Below are 19,667 nucleotides of genomic sequence, written 5' to 3' on the forward strand. Positions count from 1 at the left end.
TAAGATCCAAATAAATTGTCCATTTGGGTGAATAAAGAAAATGTGGGGTTATATGTATGCACGCAACCACACAACACAGTACAGACAGAGCTGAGGATTTTCTGCTTCGGAGATCCAGGTCTCTGGCACTGTCTTCACCGCATCAGGTTCAAGCCACAGGGGAAAAACAGAGAGAAGAAGGCTGGAGATTTCCCAGCGTGAACTGGAGTCCGACCCCGTTTCTACCCTTTGGAAAACGAAGCAAGGGATGCTTTCCTTCCCCGCGGCAATGCCCCACCACAGGGCTCCGGGCTCGGGTGTCAGCCCGGCCAGTGCCGGCACACGGAGGGGAGCGGCACACGGAGCATCCCGGCGCATCGCTGCCCCGCGTGGGAACTTGCCCGTGGGGGCAGCCCCGCTGCAAAAAACCTTGGTGAAGCCTCGCAGAGGTATCGGCTTCGCCCACCACCCCACACCCGGTGCCCCGGCCGGGCTTTGCCGAGCCTGGGAGCGGGGCGCGCCCGGGCGGGTCCCCGCGGTCTCCGCCGCCCGCCCCGCCTGCGTGGCCCGTGGGAGCGGGTCCGGGTGCCGGAGGCGGCGGGGAGGGCTGGGACGGGGCCCTGGCCAGGGGTTTCTCTCTCCCCCACCCCCCTCCTCCCCTCGCCGCCGGTTCCCGTGAGGCTGCAAGTGCCGCCGCGGCAGCTGGGGGGCCGGCGGGGGATGCTGCCGCCGCCCTACCCAGCGCCGGAGTAAGGGCAGGCGCTGGTGGCAGCAGGAGCAGCCCCGGCGGAGGGACGAGGTGAGCGGGGAGCGGGGGCAAGGGGGCGGGTGGGCGCCCGGCAGCGGGGCCGGGGTGGGCAGCGCTGCCGTCGGGAGCAGCCCGCCCTTGCTGGGGGCTGGGGGCGCACGGGGAAGGGACGGGGCGCAGCCCGCGGGGTCTGCTCCGTGCCCGGGAGGGGGGAGCCCGCAGGGCAGCGCAGCGCCGGGTTTGGGCTTTGCGGGTGCGGGAGAGCGGAGGAGCAGCGGGGTGGGGGCGCGAGTCGGGGGCGACGGGGAGCGAGGGGCATCCCCGGCTGACTGAGCCCGGCCGGCAATGCCGGATGCAGACGTAACTCGTCGGAGGGACCCCCTCCGCCTCCCCTCCACAAATCTGGGGCAGGATGGCTTGTGGTACAGCTACCATCCGGCAAAAGGAGAGATCGCCGGACAGCTCAGAGGTGTTTTCTCTGGCTGAAGTTATCTAGAAATAATATTGAGGCGAAGAACCGTAATTCATAACAAAACTTTGAAGAGCAACAGGTCGTTTCACTGAAATCACACGTGGTGGGGAAAAAAATCGCCTCAAGTTGTCCCGATGGAAAGCAACTAACAGCGATATCGTGTATACTGAATCATAATTATTGCTTGGGGAACTCCAAACACTACTCAAAATGTTACCATATGTCTGAAGGGATTTCAAAAAAACTAGAGTCTTTTCTTAAAACCTTCATTTTTACTTCTGGGGATACAATCTTTAGAATTCCTTTGATACATTTAATCATTTGAAGTGTTTCCGTTTTTGATGATGTTTTTCCAACCTGAAACAGACAGCCCAATATATGCAGACCTCCTGTTTTCTGTCAGGTTTTGCCCCCCAAACCTGCCTCTGTGTGCTTGCTGCACAAACTAGAATTAACCATGCTGGACAACCCAGGCTGCACTTAGAGGAGCAAGGGACATAACGGACAAGCCAGTCACCCTACATATCCCAGCAGCACCAGTGTGATGCTCCTGTTCTGTCATGGTGTGTGGAGGAGAGTGGCTTTGCATCTGCATCCTTCCCTGATTTCCCCATTTGGGTAGTGTTTCTATCACAGTCAGGACTTTCTTGCGAGCTACTCGAGTTTCACTAACTGGTGTAAATGTAAAGAGGATGTGCTGGGAGGGGCGAGGTCAGGGGAATATTAGTGAGGCATTGCTAAGGCTAATTTCCAGACAGTGTAGTGTCCCTGAAAGTGTTTATGCTAGTAGTGGAAATTAGAGCCCTTAACTCCCGTTCCTGATTTAGGCTGGGGCTGGGCAGCTGTGGACTCTTTCCTCTCTGTCCTGCCTTTCTGCAGCCTCACCAAGCTGCATTACTAAGCTCTCCTTTCAATGAGAAATGCAACTTCCAGCCCAGGGAACAGGATCCAGTCCTGCTCCCAGTGAATTCTCTGGGATGTGGTCATTGATCTCAGTGTCATGGTTTCTGTATCCATACATCCTTTCTAGTTGTGAGAGGGGAAAAAATATGGTTAGGATGATTATTAAATATATTTTTGCCAAGGTGTACTGAGTGGCAGTGAAGGGAGCTGATGGCTGTTCAGAGGAAGCATTTGAAGTCACCTACATATTTCCTAGGGTGATCCCGACTTTGTGCAAAGTGTGTTTCACAGTATTTGACACCAAACTGTCCAACCTATAATTTTTTCTAAGGTTAGTGGTGGAATGGGTGACATCCAGGCAACATTTTGGCATTGTTCTCAAAGCAGCAGTAGAGTGATGTTGAAGGAGAAGATTGTACAGTTACTTTCTACACTAAATTTAAGGCTCAGTGGAAGATTCCAGGTTTGTCAGTCTGACATGCTTTGCACCACTCTCAAAGAGCAATGCTTTCTTGATATTAGATTACCTCGTTAGAATTATCTTCTGAAATATAAGCAAAAATGTCAAATGAGACAGTAAGAGCTTTTCAGTAAGCTCCCATTCCATCTGCATGTGTACTGGTGGCTGCAAACAACCTCTTCTGCATAAGTTGATGGACTTTCTTGGTCACTTATTAACTGCAAGAGTGAGGAATGCTTTACCTGCGCTAATTTGTGCCAAGGATTGCAAGAACGTTATTGATACTCAAAGTAGACTGAGGAGGGCATTGGTAGCTCTAGTATCAAAATCTTCTTTTCTAATGTATCAGGGCTATTCCATATGAACACATTTTATTCAGTTGAGAAGGTTAGGATAACTGAACTGCTCAGCTCACAAAATATGAGAGATTGTAATCTTTTCATGTGTATGTGAAACGCAAGTGAGTGCAATATGATCTAGTGACTTAATTCTAAAGACGATTCCAGAACTTGTTCTGGGTTTGGACACTGACCTTGAAAAAACTATTTCCTTTCAGTTTTCCTGTTTCAAAAGTGGGGTTAAGGACAGCATTTTATGTGGTCTTGTTGGAAATGTCTCATTTAGAAATAGGTGTTTTTTTTAAAGCACACTGGAATTTCCATGCCAAAAACTCTGTATTGTTTCAAAGCCTAATTACCATATGGGAACATGAAAGCAAAGGGAAGTTTCAGAATTTTCTGGTCCTTTTTCCCACCGTGTTCAGGAGGTTTCAATCGACTGCTGTGGTGCATAGGATCATGTGACTGCTTCTGTTTTGCATTCTTCAAGTGGATCTTACAACTGGATCCCCTGTATCTGAAACTAGCTTTAGTGATCAAAATGAAGTTTTCAGTCGTAGGGAAAATTTCATGATACTTAACTTGACACTTTCTAATCATTAGCTTGGGGCACTTGGCATTGACTTAATAACATACACATACGATTCATTGCACTGATATTGAGTACTTTGGTGGACAAGACGCTGAACACCTGGGTGAGTGTATGATATGGGGATGGCAGTTAGTAAGTGCCTGGGTGGTTTTTTTTTGTTGTTTGTTTGTTTTTCATGTGGCAAACATGGCTGGGGTGGGAGGAGGCTTTGGGTTTGTTGCTGTTGTTTTGTTTTGTTTTTAACACAACTGTGATACTGTAGCTACAGTCCTGCAGCATTGTCTTACGCAGATAGTAAGGGCCATTGTGCTGTGTCCTAAGTCTGGAGGTAGATTTGAACCATTGCTCCCCAGGATTTCTCAAAGTGTAAGTACTCATGGCTATGGTGGCACTTCACATGCTGTGTCCATTCCAACACCCACCATTTCACTGCATTGCATTGGGAATGGGAACTTGTGGTGGCAGATAAAAAGAGAAGAAGGAAAAGAAGCCAGAGAAAAGAAAGAACAAAGGAATGGAAAAGAGACAGGAGCAAGGGTAGCAGTAATTCTAGCAAAGGGAACATTTTCCAGTGAGCAATTCTGAATGTGATGTAAAAAATAACAACTGAAAGTTTTATTTTACTACACAGAGCCCAGATTCTTCCTTTGATCTCTGTGCAAGCTTCCTTTTGGCATCTGTGGGAGATCAGTGGAAAGAGGGGAGTGTGTAGTCTTGAATTTATGATGCAGCCCATGAACAGTCATGAAACATAATTCAGTCCTCTCCAAAAATGAATACATAGCTGTGAGTCAGCTAGGAAGGTACACTGATGGTCCTGAAATAAATAAAATAAAATAAAATAAAATAAAATAAAATAAAATAAAATAAAATAAAATAAAATAAAATAAAATAAAATAAAATAAAATAAAATAAAATAAAATAAAATAAAATAAAAACTCAGTCTGTTCAGAGACATCTCACCACCAAAATAATAGATAAGCCATCTGAATACACTGCTCATTGCAACTAAAATGTTGGCATCTGTTGAAACTAGCTCACTGTCTCTGCTACTGCCTGCAGGAATTCGTTTGTATGCTTGATTTGTGTAATAGTGTACACAAATAGACTATTTTTGAGATTTTTACTCGTAGTCAGTGTCTAGAGACACAGTTACTTCAGCTTAATAAGGTAGGAATGCATTAAATGGCCCATAATGAATAACAAGAAATTCTCTACACTTCCTTAAATTACAGGATCTGCAAATTTTAGTTTATTCTTAGTTTAAATTGTTAGTAAATTTTAATAGTTGCACTTTAAACTTGCAATTAGCAATATATGAGTATTAAGAGATATTAACAGATGCACCAACTACTCTGAGCAAACCAAATATGCAAGAATTCATGTAACTTTAGTCAGTTGACTTCAGATGTTAATCATGAATAATCAAAGAGCATTTCTACGTATCTACAGAAAGTTTGCTGTAACTTGAGAGTTTGATACCTGATGCATCTGTTTCTTTATTGTGCCACTAATATGCTTGAACACTTGATATTGTGAGTTAAAATATTGGGAAACTAGGTTCTTTAGGATCCTTTACATACCTCTTATGAGAAACAGAACATTTAGGAGCAACCCAAAGCAAAGTCTAACATTAAATTGTCAGTGTAAATCACCTCTGCTGTAAAAAGCCCTCCCCACTTTCTGCTTTCAGTCTGCAAGTCTTTCTAGCACTGTGATGCTGCTCAGAGCAGTGTGCTGGGTTTTGCAAGCAGCAGGGCTGCTGACATATTGCTGTTACCATTACTTCTCTTAGGAGGGCATGTCAGAAACCAGAATACTCATCTATAATGTGCTCTGCAAACAGAAAAAAAGCTGGTCCTTGCTATAAAGTGGTGAGATTGTCCCAGGCAGATTAGGTTAAGGAGATGAAAGACATTTCATCTTTTCATCTCCTGTCATCATGTCCTCAAGACAGAGTTTAACAGATGTAGCCCTTTTCTCCAAGAAGTACCAAATAACCTGTATTTTCTGCTTTCTGTTCTCTGTGCTTTGTTTTCATTTTGCAACATTGCTTGAAATGGTGACATTCATTCCCCATTTCTGTTTTTCCATCCTTTGTCTTACTAGTGGCATGACACCAATAATTAAGCATTTGTTTGAGAAGTTGCTTTGATTGAGAAACTGCCTGTGCAAAAGGAGCACCACTGAAGACAAGCTGTTGGAGACATGTAGTATTATGGGGAGATTTCCTCCAGCCCCATTACTCCTAGCTCCTCTAGCACCAACTGGAAGTATGAGCAGGTGATGGAGATGGGAGCAACTGTCTCAGTGAGTGTGCAGCAGATCTGTGCCTCTTACACCAGCTTTTAGTGTCAAAGTATTCAGCAAATTTAGAAGGTCTTCAGAAGTATCCACTCACGGCTGCATTTGCATGGTCCATTGCACACAGATCTCCACAGAGGCAAGGCAGAAAGAGAGCATGGGCTTTGGTGATGATGGGATTCACCAGTGAAATTACAGATTGGGGATAGAGGTAACAGATTTCATGTTCATCCAGCATTACTTAAATTCATCTTTGAGAAGCCTGAGATGATGTAGAGCTTGCAGACAATTTCATCAAGCCCCCTCCCTCTTCCCAAAAATGTTCAGGATCCTTTAAAATACATAGTGACTGTCATTTTCGATGCAAAACAGTACGCTGCCTAGCCCACAGCTGCTGTGTCCTGGAAGGGTAAGGACCTGTAGGTTTGGTGTTATGTCTGCCAGCCTGGTGCAGTTCTCTCAGAACAGTGTGTAGGCAGGTTTAAATATCCAAAACAGTGTCTAGGTAGTTGGTGCTTTTGGCAGGGGTTGCCTTCTTACTCCCATCATTTTTCACCTCTCACCTCATTGCTGTCACACACAATGCACATTTCTGCTCTGTTCTTTGGCCTCACTTGAGAGTTGTGGGAAGCTCTGTGGGTCTACATGTGCCACATGCAGTCCACTATGGTAGCTGTTTTCAAGGTGAACTACTTAGCTGCATGCATTCTTAAATATTTTGAAAGTATCATAATTGGTATTTGTAAGGAACTTCTGACTAACATTGAGTGAGCCAGCCATCCAAGCCCTGCAATACTAAACCAGTTTTCAGATCTATCTTTCTTTGTTTAAATTTTATAACACATTCTACATTTAGCCTTTGAGGAGGAATTTAACTAAACTGTACCCTGTCTACACCAAACAGTAAACTCACTCTATGCCATGCACTGGGGCATCTTGCTAAGATGTTGTTCTCTCTACACAAGGGTTTTGAAAGTATTTTTAATAATGGAAGTAGTTCCTTCCAGGAGACTTCATATTAGAAAGGCAGCAGTTCTCAAAGGACAATTAAGGACAACTAATCTACATCACATTTAAGTCCCACAAATACCATGAGTCTTTCTTCATAGTCATATACTTTGCAAGACTGTCATATTCTTGCATAAATGATAAAACAGCAAATGCTGCTGATGAGTTTTCTCCATTTAGTAGCCTTCAGTCTAGGGAAAAAGCACAGATTTATAAACCAAAATGTAATCCTAAGTCTTACGCTGCTTTTATCATGATTCCAGGCAACCTGCCTACAGTCCTTATCTTACCATAGGAAGACAACTGTAATTCTTCTGTTTTATGAATTAGAGATTGAAGGGGCTGGATCCAGTTAACAAATGACATACTGGATATAAAATTGGTTTCTAAACAGCAGAAATAGTTTCCACCCATTGCACCACAACATCCTTAAATACATCACCCTATATATTACCCTTGTCTAAAACATTGTAATAAAGACACAAACATTAATAGCAACAGTGGTGTGTGAATCTATAGGTGAACGCAAAGGCATGATTTTTTGGTATGATTTAGACTTATGTCTTCAATAAATACATCAATAAGAGATTCTGTTTCTTTTACTTCCCAGGACAGTGTTAGGTTGAGTAATTGTACCAGCTAGCAAAGGTAAACTGCTGCTTCCATATCTTGGAAGGCTTGTTTGCACATTTAATGGTATCATGTATCATGTGTCATATATCTGATGTATCTTGTCCATTTTCATGGGCATTTGCATACCTACACCTCTGAAAAGCTATCAAACAGAAACCTCTGCTTAATCTTAAGGAAAAGCCTTTTTCCTCCTCTCTCTACAGTTAGATCAGAGCATGTACTTCAAATATGATGTCTTGGAGCTTTCAATTTGAGAACTTTGAGCAGAGTCTCCCTATGAAATGATGCAGGAGGCATAGCGTCAATGTGTTAGCATGCAGAGAAGATATCTTGACCATCCAAGGCTAGGCAGCATCTGAATGATACTTTGAGGGTGGAAAAAATTCTGTGCCTGAAGTGGGTAATGAGTATCTCAGGAACATTTGAGCATTTGAACTTCAGTTCCTTGGTATTAAGAACTGCAATTGCTTCCTCTTCTGGATTGTCTGCCACATTTACTGTATTTGTTTCTCTGTACTTGTGTGTTGACATTTTGGTCCACAACCATGAGAGCCAGAAGTGTTTAATTTAGCTGGAAATTGTGATTCAAATTAAAACACCTGATTGCCAATCAACAAAGTCATAGGTACATTCTTGCTGAGTTCATGCTCTGACCATAGATGTATCTGTAGCTCTATGTCTGGAATCTCATACAGGCAGAGCCTATCAACTTTTATTGGAAAGAGCCAGAATGAAGCAGAGTAAGTCCATGGGGTTGTTTTGCTGTAGCTAGTGTTGTTGCTTTCACAAAGTTTATTTAAGTTTTCATTTCGGGCAAGGAAGTATTTTATGATGGAAGACCAACAAATATTGGGCAGAAGGCACTCTGAATGGAGAGGAGTTTAATACGACTAGAAATGCTGATATGTTCATGTGATGAGTGTGGTGAGTGTCATGGATGAACTATATGGGGAGAAGAGATACAGTGGTTCTTTATGTTGTTGGACACCTCCCATGCAATGATAGAGCTGAAAGAACTTAGGTAGGGCCTGGATCTAGCCAGATTTCAGTACTTGTCAAACTGGAACTGCTCTGGTTGAATTCAGATGTCTGACATTATGTCTACAGTGCTGAACAAGGTAGCTGGGTAGAGTAGTGTGATGCCACTATATCAAAGTAGTTTAAAGATTTTATTCTGAAATGTCTTCTTCCTGAAAGTTTTATGGTTTTGCCAAATTATCTCTCGTGTAAGCAATACTGAGATATCTTTACCATTTTCAATTTTTAGAGTGAAATTTTATTCTGGGATGTGATTTCTAATAGTCCTATTTTCCTATTCAATACATCTGTTGCCATATTTATCAAGGTGAGAGCTGCACTTACAAAAGACAAAAACAAATCTTGAGCACTGTGGTTTCTATTAACATTGCAAAACTAGCAGAGCTGACACAACTATTTGTACCCTCTCTCTTCATTAGTATTGCCTAGAAAATTACTGACTTTTAAGTGACAGTTGTAACACCAGACAGGAAAATATGGAAGCACCTAAGTGACACAGAGGGCACAATTCGTTGTAACAACTTGTTGTTGTTGTTAACAATTTGCAGACTGGAAGGTAATCTTGGAGCAATGGCCATTAAAAATAATAATATATTACAAATTATGAAGTGAATACACTTGCACACAACTCATGGAATATTAAGATTTTGTTTTTATCATAGCTTTTTAAAACAGCTCTACGTTATGTGGCCTTGACTGAAAGCTCTCCTTGTAGTAAATCACAGCATATTTAAATAGCTGCCTCAGAAACAAGAAAGTATGGCTGAATTGATCCAGGATTTGAACATAAAATTCTAGACAGTAATAACTGTTGACAATGGCTTGGCCTCCAGATACTGTCTTTCATCAAAAGATCTGAAAGAGCTTTTAAAAATGTATAATTACAGCATAATGGGTTTCCATTTTGTATCAAGGATTATCAAAATATAAAAAATATACAACAATAATTTTCAGATCTCTATTGCTGGGTACTCATGTTCATTTTATGATTCATGTTATTGGTCTAAATATGGGTTTAGATGGCAGTTTGCATTCGAGTTTGAAAGTAACATGATTTCCAGACCCAAAGATGACAGGGAGAATTTTCCGTGAGCATATAAAACATTTAAAAGCCTATTTTATTTATTTTTGCCCACTGGGATCTGTGCTCTTAAATTTCTTTTTTGCTTTAAATAATTTGTCTTTGCTTCAGTTTGTAGTCGCCAGCTAACAAAGCTCTATGATGCTTAAGCTAATAATGTAGCATCTTCTTCAGAAGCAAAGCAACTACTAAAGTTATTCAGGCAACATTACAGCAACAATAACAAGGAAGGAAAAAGGACATAATTCTTGGTTAAGCATCTAACATAACAGTGCCGATGTGTACCCAGCAATGCACATTTCCTCCTACGTTAAGTATTTTAGGTGAGAAAGAATTCACATCCTGTTGGAGAAGGGGATTATGAGATACATATCTCTTAATTAAAGGAACACGGTTTCACTAATAGAGCTGACAGTAGGGTTAGATAACTCATGCTCTAATCTTTTTCTTTTGATACTGTGGACTGATAGAAGTCAAAGATGAACAGTGACCCTAAGGGATCTCTCTGCTTTTCCTATGTACTTTGTCCACATTAAATTTAAGTGCTCTCATGTTAATATTTTGGCACTTTCTTCCAAAAAGTTTGTGGATTACAGTTTTAAGTTGTTTCTAAAATTTAGAGACCAATCTCCTGAGAACCTGCTAACTTCCTTAACTTTTTCTGTAATTAGAGAAAATACCCATGGGAGTTAAAGATAACCTTCCCCCAGTGGTACTCAGTTGTTAAAAACCTTGTCAGAATCATGGGCAACTGAGTGATGCAGGGTGGTCCTGTAGTTATACAGCAACATGCAGGGCTGAAGCTGGCCTCCCTGTTTGTTACTGGATTTGGGGAAATGCAAAGATGTCATAAAGTTATTTCTGTTTCACCCTGTCCCATCTGGCCTTATGCCAAGAACAGCTTGGAGAATCTGGGCATGACTTGTACAGCAGCATTTACTTATGTGTAATTGTTGCAGCTCATAGTTCCTCCTCGGTTAAATGTTTAACCTATGGGTTGTAACAGATGCTGAGATGCATTGCTTTCCACTATCTTTATTTTTTCATTAATAAAATAATAAAATACTTTTATACATGGATTGTGTAGATCTTAAGAAGGTAAAAAATAAATCTGTCTTCCACTGCTTACTTAGTTTGCAAGTCCTGACAGTTTGTTGGAGTCCTGATATCTGTTTATCCTGGTGCATATTTGCAGTGCAACTTAAAAGGTTTACAATAACCATTTTATGAAAAAAAAATATATAGATTTCCTCACTCTGAACAAAATTTATAACTATATCAAATGGTCTTATCCTAACTCTGATTCAATATACCTGCATTTTTCCTATGACTGAAGAAACAGAAAGATCTTGTGGTTCTTCTGCAGATTGTTAAATGAACTATCCTACAACCATTTCTTCCAAAAAATTCTACATGCTCCAAGATGTTACAGTGATACGTACAAAATGATAATAACAGCTGCTTGATATGATATTTTTCTAGGAATACTGTATGAATGTATAAATAAAGATTACATGATAATGCAAATCTCATCTAGTTGAAAAATGAAACAATGGACAAACAGATCTGTACAGACTTTAGCTCGTGCTGTGGGGTTGAGCTAGCTAATTTTTTAGTTCAGTTCTAGTTCAGGTGTTGCCATGACAGAAGTTGTTTCATCTCATTTAAACAAAAAGGAAAAATAATCAGTCAGGTTCAGCCCGGATTTGAAGAAAAGCTCCTGCTCTTGCATCCTGATTCCAGGATCATTTAATCACACATAAGTAATCAGATTATTACTAATAGAATATAAGTAAAATTGATAGCAGATTTTGAAATTTTAATCAACTTTACACAGATTTAATACTTATTTAGAAATTTTTATCAGTAGTAAATTTCCTTTGCTGTTCTTCATGTATTATTCACTATTCCATAGTCTTAAAATATTATTAGTTTAGAAGTTAGAAAATATGTATGCAGCTAATGGATCCTTTCAAGGTTAAATGATACCAAGAAAAAGAAACCTTCTTATATGTTATCTGTCTGAACAACAGTTTTGTATTGACAGAATAGAATAGAGCTTGAACCAGACATGCTACTTCAACTTTGTCTTTACCTGTATTTTGAGCATTTCTGGTATCCTATGTTATAAAAAAAAAAAAAAAAATGGTATTAAAATAATAATAAAGAAAGAAATAAAATATATGTACTTCTAATAATCATATGAATGCATTACATTGAACATGCTTTGAAAAATAGTTTAAAGATAATGGCAACTGGCACTGCAAGACCTGAGTGACAGAGACTGAACTCTCTTTTCAAAACTGACTCCAGGTCAGGCTTTTCAAGTCAGAGAATTGATGCTCTCTGGTGAGCAAGTCAACACTTAGTTTTGTCTGGTTAACCACTCATCAGTTTTTTTATCCTGAATTACAGATTTCCTACACAACATATGAATGACCTGTTGAAAGATTTGAAGGTAGCAATTAAGTTGGGAGCTACATAAATTGCCATGGAATAAGATGGCAAGTAAAGAGACTGGGATGCTCCTCCTCTGTGATGAGATTCCAGCTGTGTACTCTTTTTATCTACCTTCTGGCTTCTGGTACTGTGCATTTTTCTCACTAGGATCCTGAATTTCCTATTGTCAAACCTTTTCAGTATTGGTAAATTTGGTTCAGACTTCTTGCTGTGTGGTTTGACCAGTGGCAGACCACATTTCTTCGGTCTACTTTAAAAGCCTAGCTTCGGACACTTCATCTGGGGGTCTGAGCAGTTCACCAGCTTGTCTGGGTGTGTTCTTGAGCAAAATGGTAGATTACTATAGTCATGTGTGAACAGGGATAAGGGAGATTGGAGGTCTTTTCAGTGATACTCATCTGAAAGATGAATGAGGGCAGGATTTAACAGAAAATTAAATTATTTAAATCAAATTATGGAAACATGGAAGTTGTATCAGAAAGGTGGTGTTTGTTGTTGTTGTTTGTTTTGTTTTGTTTTTGCAAAAACACAGTATAGTTTGGGGTCAAAAAACAAAGACCCACTTCACAATTGAATTACAATAATCTGAAGTTTGGTTGGTTCAAGTCTTTCAGCCAAGTCAACACCAAGCAGAGATGGCAGATCTCCAGAAACTGTGTTATAGACAAGTGTCCACCTCTCCAATGTCCATGTTTGTTCCTGAGCAATGTTTCTGACATTTCTGGCTTAAAACTGGGAAAGGTTTTGTAATTCTTCTGACGCTGAATGGAAAAATATCTTAAGTTCTGCCAGCATTCACTACATAGGGATTATTTATTTATTTATGACATAGCTTTGTTATAGGGGTGGCTGTCTAGTGGTTTTGAAACTGAATGACACCTACATGGTAAATAAATACATCTTGGACAGGTGTAAGCCAAGCTCCTGCTGCTTTTCAGCAAGACTTAGATTCTCAAGGGTGAGATTTTTATACTTAATTAATACCTAAACATTTGACTAGGAAGTTACTGGGCTTTTCAAACATACCTAATTATCCAGCTCTTTCTGACTTCAGTTCCCAGGTCTGAGGACTCTCATCTATAGTGTCTATTGAAACGGCAAGTGTTTGTGGTGTTGTGACATAAACAATTAGCATTTATTTGATCAAACTGTAGTCCAATGTGTTTTCTCTCACTAAATCTCCAGTTCTTAGTTTCATTTGTTATTTCCATGCCCTATTGTTACCAAACATTGTAACTGTTCATTCAGCAACTTTTTTATGGGGGGTGAAGGGGAGAGTGGTTGTTTCAGGTATAGGTCTATATTTTACAGAAGATGTTCTGGCTTAGGAAAAGTTGTACTACCTGCAATGATTGGTCCATTTCAATGTGTGTCAAATGTATTAAAAGTGTTTAAACAGGCACCTCTCTCAAGACCAGAACTTCTGAAGGTGATGGAACTGTGTAACTATATGTGTTTGGCACCTGTATTCTTGCAAATGAGACATCAGAATTTACCCTAAAAACTGTATTGTTTTAAAGCTGCAGGTAAAGCTCAATTTGCGTGTTTTTACAGGGCTTATATGATGCTAATTTTATCCAACATGGCTAGATTCCAGAAGACACAGAATAGGTAATAGTCTTAGTAGTGAGACCAAACCCAGGAACAGCAGATTGACAGGCAGACAAAGACACGGTGCTTCACTGCTGAGTTTACATGATTTTAAATACATAAATGTATTAATGAAACTTTTGAGTATAAATATCCATTTATAAACCATAAATTCAGAAATAATCATATAGGTACATAAATAAGAATTGTGATGGTGTCTAATTGATAGTTCTTGACAGAAGATACAGTAACAAGCAAATATAGTAAAGACAACTGAGTCAAAAATGGCTTACCTTTGAAATAAGAAAAAGAACAGCTGAACATGCATTTCTGGATTTCAACAGAGTGTTCCTTATTTTTTGTCCCCTAAGTACAGTTTCAGCATGGTCTCTTCGTGATGGTCTTACCATGTACGTAACAATATGTTTGTGAGCACTTTCCCATCTCCATCCTTCAGCCAATATAGACAGAAAAAAGCAGTACAGAATGGATACTGTGTGACTGGTGTCAACTGGTGGAAAACTAAAGCACAAGATAATTTTTTTTTTCAACCCAGGAATATAACAGGCTTACAAAAGTGATTTATCTTTTTTTTTTTTTTTTTTTTTTTTTTTTAAGTAATGACAAATAATAAGAGCAATAAAAATATTCATTGCTAATGATGAAACTTACTGGTAGAAATATGAAGTCCTTTTGCATCAGTGCTTCAACAACTTAAAACTGTAGAAGATGAAGATGACACTTAAGGTGAAAGGTTAATTATTGCAGCTCAGTGTATATAGTTCTGAAATAACCAGCAATAATTTATGCTGAAGAAAGGGTCTAGGCAAGTCATATAGAGGTGTGGATCTATTTTTCTCTGTATCTGTATATAAATCTTGGTGTTCTTACTGGGAGTCTGATAATCAAAATAATATATTTTTATAATATTCCCCTCTTATTAATCTATCTCTAAGATAATATTCCTAAGATAACAGGAAACTTTTCTATCTCTTCAGAAAACCCTTTGTGGCTTCCTATAAACTCTGAAAACACTTAGTGTCCCTTGATACTGATGTTCCAGACAGAGTTATTAGTGCTGAGCCTCCAGACACAGAAATTGAATTTACAGGCTCTTTGCTCAAAGGCTTCAAAGAGCTGAAAGGATGGAGAGAGTCTGGCATGGAATGGTATACTTTTCCTGATTTCACTTTACATAAATTAAATAAACATTTACAAATAAAATCATGAAAACATCTATTTTAATTAGGTGCATAAGAATTAGCTGTTCATTATATCCTCCCACTTGCACATTGTGGGGAAGAACTATTTGTCTTCCAAGAGTGTGGAGGTGAGGCAAGACTTCATTTAATGTTCATTAGGAAGTCGTGGATCCTTGGAGAGAAAGTATGAGAGGTGTATGCAGTATTATTATCATTAAAAGGTATGTATAATAATATCCTCTTCCTTTATTCTACTGAGAAACAATGACTCATTTTCAGTATAATCCATCCTCCACTGAAAAGGTCAAAGCTAATTGCTATCTCTCTATTTACTGTCTTGGTAAGAAGAGGTTTCTTTTGCTGCATCCAATATACAAGGAGTAAACGGCCAAGCAAGAAATCAAGCTGTCAAGAAACATGGCATATACAGTGAACACTGGAAATCTTACTGATACAGTGTACCTCCTACTACTGTTTTCATAGCCATGTTTTTGTTGTTAATAAGTTAAGCTCAGAAAGAGGTTATAAATGTTAATGTTAGATTTGTGTTCTCCTTGATTCCTTGCAGAAGGACCAATACGGGGGTGTTTTGCTTTGTTTGAAGTTGTTTCCTTCAGCTTTGCAAATATCAAGAGAAATGAGCTTCCTGTCCTCTTAAGATTTAGGAGTAGCCTTGACATTTAATAATTAAATGATGATTGTGCTAGGTCTTTTGCAAGGCTCTTTAGCAGTGTTTTCAGACATAATTAAAAAATAAATAAATGGGAGAGGGTAAAAATTTGATTAAAATTAGCTGCTCCAAGTCACTTTCTGAATGTTTGTGATGATACTTTTGTGATGGTACTTTTTCACTGCCTAGCTGGTATTTTCATAGAGTTTTCCAGATTGCAGAAATGCAGATTTGCTCAAGTGAATTTCTGTGGTACATCTTAGGTCTCTCTTTTTAATAGCGGGAAGGGGAATTATATGACCATTTTTCCATTGACAAGTTGGTTTTAAGATTATTTCCCTTTGCTTTGTATCACATTAGCTTTTTTTAGCAAACTACAGATCTGGTAGACTTGGGCTTAGCAAAGGCACATTTTGAATATTGAATCTGTGGAGTTAAAAAGCAAAGAAAATTGTACATTACTTTATTGAGAAGCCTCAGGAGGGTTAGAGAATGTGTTTTCAGGTGCTGCATTTGTGCTTCCCATTGTAAATGTAGTTAGCTCTCTTGAAAGTGAACTATCAATGAAATGACCTCTTGCTAATCTATATTTATTCTTCTTCTGAGGCTTTGTCTTTGTTCTATTCAGTTTCTAAGTCAAAACAAAATAAAACACCATTGCTAACACTGCAGGTTTAGCCTACTATCTGAAAATCAAGCTGGGCTTGTTCTGCTTCACTACAGTAGCACCCACAGCACAAGCACTCTGGATCTGGAATTTATCAGGGCTTTTTGTTTATGTTCAAGACAAGTATACACGTGACCTAGACTTCAACTTTTACAATGCTGACACTATAGGAAACACTTCCCTTGTCAGTAAATTGATATGTCAACACCACTAGTTACAACACTTAAAACCAGTGGCAACTTTTTTCAGTTTCTGTTAACTTTTTTAGATACTCAAAAACAGTTGCCTAGACAGCTGAAATGTGAAAGCTCCACTGAGTTAATTCCTCAACAGCCAAAGTATAGACAATCTGCAGCATAATCCACTATCACATTGTTCTCATTTCATGACAGTGATAAGTATGGCACACATACTCTATATACATGTTGGCTTTTAAAAATGTTATGCTCTGAGGAGCTTGCAGCAAAACTGTCATGGATATGTACCCTTCCTTTACCCAGATGCTATGCATGTCCTTTGCTGCACATATAATCACAATAAACAAGGCTGTGATTGCATCCCCTGAAAAAATGTGTTTGAATATTTGAAGATCTTGTAAATCTATCAAATCTCTAGGTTTAAGTTTGTTGTTTGCATCTCCCTGTGGAAGTCTAGGGAGATAAGAAGAGAAAACAGTGACTTAGCTGCACTTGGGATTCTCGCCAGTCTTTGTGAGATGGAAAATTCCTTCCTAATTCCATATCTGACTTTAAATTTGACCCTCAGCATGTGAGCAAGATAGACCAACACACACACTTCAGAAAAGAAAGATTCTTTGTGTCCTAACAGGACACTGGTGCAACTTTTCCAAGGTCCTAGTCTGGCTGCTGCCGATCAATGAAGCTTTGTCTTCCGTCAAACATCCTAGAGTGTGTGGGTAAATTGGGCATCAGAAAAAAGAGCTGTTCTCTACCTCCTTCAGGCCGTCAACAGAGACCTTGAAACATGAGAGTTGGTTGTAGTGTACATCTCAATGCAGAGTTACCAGAAAGATGAGTTTATGGAGCACAATTCAGAAAGCCACTAGTCACCATGGGAGAGTTGTAGTTTATATATTCCGACATTAGTGATCATTTAAACATGAAAATTATTCTCTTCAATGCTAGCTTTTCTGTTCTTCTCAGTTTTTAACAAAACCAGTTTTATTTTGCTATCTAGATGACTAGTTAATAAATAATAAATAAAGAAACTCAAAACGAGACTGATCTCCAACTGATCTCTATAGAAATGCCCCCACTCATTGATATAATGCCTTTAAAAATCCTTTGAGATTTCTCCATAAATTAGTTTTGAATCTCTCCTTTAATTGCAATTTTCAAATGCATTTGCCCATATACCTTGGAGAAGTCCATTTGGTACTCTACACAGTCACATTTATCAAGCAGCTTCTCAGAATAAAATAGGGGGAGGTGGGGGACACAAGACAATTCGTGTTAATTTCACTTTATCCTTTCTGATTTTTTAGAAATAATGCTAATTTAATTGATTTCATTGTTGTATCCACATTGATATTGGGGTACAATGCCTAAAATTTCCTGGGCATTCCTTCTTTAGTAATTATTTAACACCTAGATACATTTGCAGTTCTCTGGCCCTTTGGAATTTTCCCCGTTTTCCATGAGATGGTCAGTATCAACATCAGTGGTTCGAAGAACTCCTCATACAGTTTATGTAAGACTCCAGGCCTGTTGATTTGAAAACATTTAATTTTAGCAGATCTCATCTCACATCTCTTTTTATTACCTACAGTGAATTTTGTTGGGCTGACGTAATATGGGATGATACATTCTCCAGCTTCATTCCAAGGACAATTTTGTCCTTGTGCAAAGGACAAAATGTTTATTGGGTATTGCCGCCTTTTCTGGATTGCCATTTATAGTTTTATCATCCACACCTAGCAATGGGCTCATGGCCAGTTCAAAACTTTTTCTAATATTTATAAAAATATCTTTTTTCTCTCATAAAACTCTATTAACTATTAGTATTTCCTTGATTTTATTAAGTTCCCTCATAAGTTTCCTGCATATTTTATCTTATAAATTGTTATTAACATTTACTCTTCCTTTTCTTTCATGCTGCAGATAAGTGAGTTTTACTGTTTTATTGCCATCATCTAGCCCAGACAGCTTCTGGTTTAGTATAAATATTTTTGTGCTTAGAAGTGCATTTTTGGCTTGTGATTGGATATGCTTAGCACTTTATTTTACATTTCCCATTTGATTTTACACTACCAGTCAATTGGGCTAACAATCATCCTAAACTTTGGAATTTTGTCCTGTTTAAAGTTCCAAGTCTATATTTTGGAACCGATCCTCTATTATGATTGATGACACATTCTGCTTGCACATGGTGACTATCACCACTACCTAGGCAACTGCCAGTTCAAGGCAAGCAGTTACACCATCTACTCCACCAGAAACACATTTGTGGCTGATCTATTTTAGCTTTGACAGGGAAGTGTCTGCATTACCACAGGAGCCCTGGTAATCTTAACAGTCATTTTGTTATTGTACACTTGAAAGATACAGTACATACTTTTTAGCAAGAGTACAGCCCTGATGACACAGTTTATTTCAAGTTAGCAAGGAAATTGTAATAAGAACTAAATGATAATAAGAAGAAAGCTTTCACTGAGGAGATGAGTAAAAAGTCATTAGGAATGATTCCAGCAAGATTCCAAAAGGAGGCAAATGGTTGCCTAAAAAGATTTTATTTTTATTTTTTTTTTTGGTCCTACCAGCTGCATTCTTATTCTGTGCTGTTTGTTGCTGGATCACAGCATTTCTAAAACATCATCAATGCAGATACATTCTGATCTTCAGGTTTATCTTTGCGTGGAGGAGAGCATGGGTCATTCCCCAGCCTTGCACTTGTATCATTGCTGGAGAACAGATCCCTAAATGAAGGGGTGAGGCACCTTTTGAAGCTTAATAATGGTCTGTCTCTTGCCTCCCTCCAGTTCTTTTCCTGACATTTCCAGAGGACAGAGATAAAATTTCCGAATTTCCTTACAGAATCACAGAATTTCTAGGTTGGAAGAGACCTCAAGATCATCGAGTCCAACCTCTGACCTAACGCTAGCAGTCCCCACTAAACCATATCCCTAAGCTCTACATCTAAACGTCTTTTGAAGACTTCCAGGGATGATGACTCCACCACTTCCCTGGGCAGCCTGTTCCAATGTCTAACAACCCTTTCAGTGAAGAAGTTCTTCCTAACATCTAACCTAAAACTCCCCTGGCGCAACTTAAGCCCATTCCCCCTCGTCCTGTCACCAGGCACGTGGGAGAATAGACCAACCCCCACCTCGCTACAGCCTCCTTTAAGGTATCTGTAGAGTGCAATAAGGTCGCCCTTGAGCCTCCTCTTCTCCAGGCTGAACAAGCCCAGCTCCCTCAGCCGCTCCTCGTAGGACTTGTTCTCCAGGCCCCTCAACAGCTTCGTCGCCCTTCTCTGCACCCGCTCAAGCACCTTGATGTCCTT

The 19,667-nt window shown here is 39.4% G+C and overlaps 1 protein-coding gene across 3 annotated transcripts in view; it reads left to right on the plus strand.

The window, feature by feature from the left end:
* The first annotated feature begins 352 nt into the window (after positions 1-352).
* Positions 353-19,667, plus strand: part of CASR (calcium sensing receptor) — a 72,439-nt gene continuing 53,124 nt past the window's right edge. The window contains exon 1 of one of the 3 annotated variants that reach the window (XM_082763881.1): positions 353-428. The gene's annotated coding sequence lies outside the window, so the exon portion shown is untranslated. Of the gene's footprint in view, positions 429-635; positions 779-3,476; positions 3,596-19,667 lie in introns of those variants that run through there. The other 2 variants (XM_082763879.1, XM_082763880.1) reach the window with 2 other exon arrangements.

This window comes from Aythya marila, assembly GCF_965140915.1.
Source record: "Aythya marila genome assembly, chromosome: 1".
In the NCBI taxonomy this organism is placed as follows: domain Eukaryota; kingdom Metazoa; phylum Chordata; class Aves; order Anseriformes; family Anatidae; genus Aythya; species Aythya marila.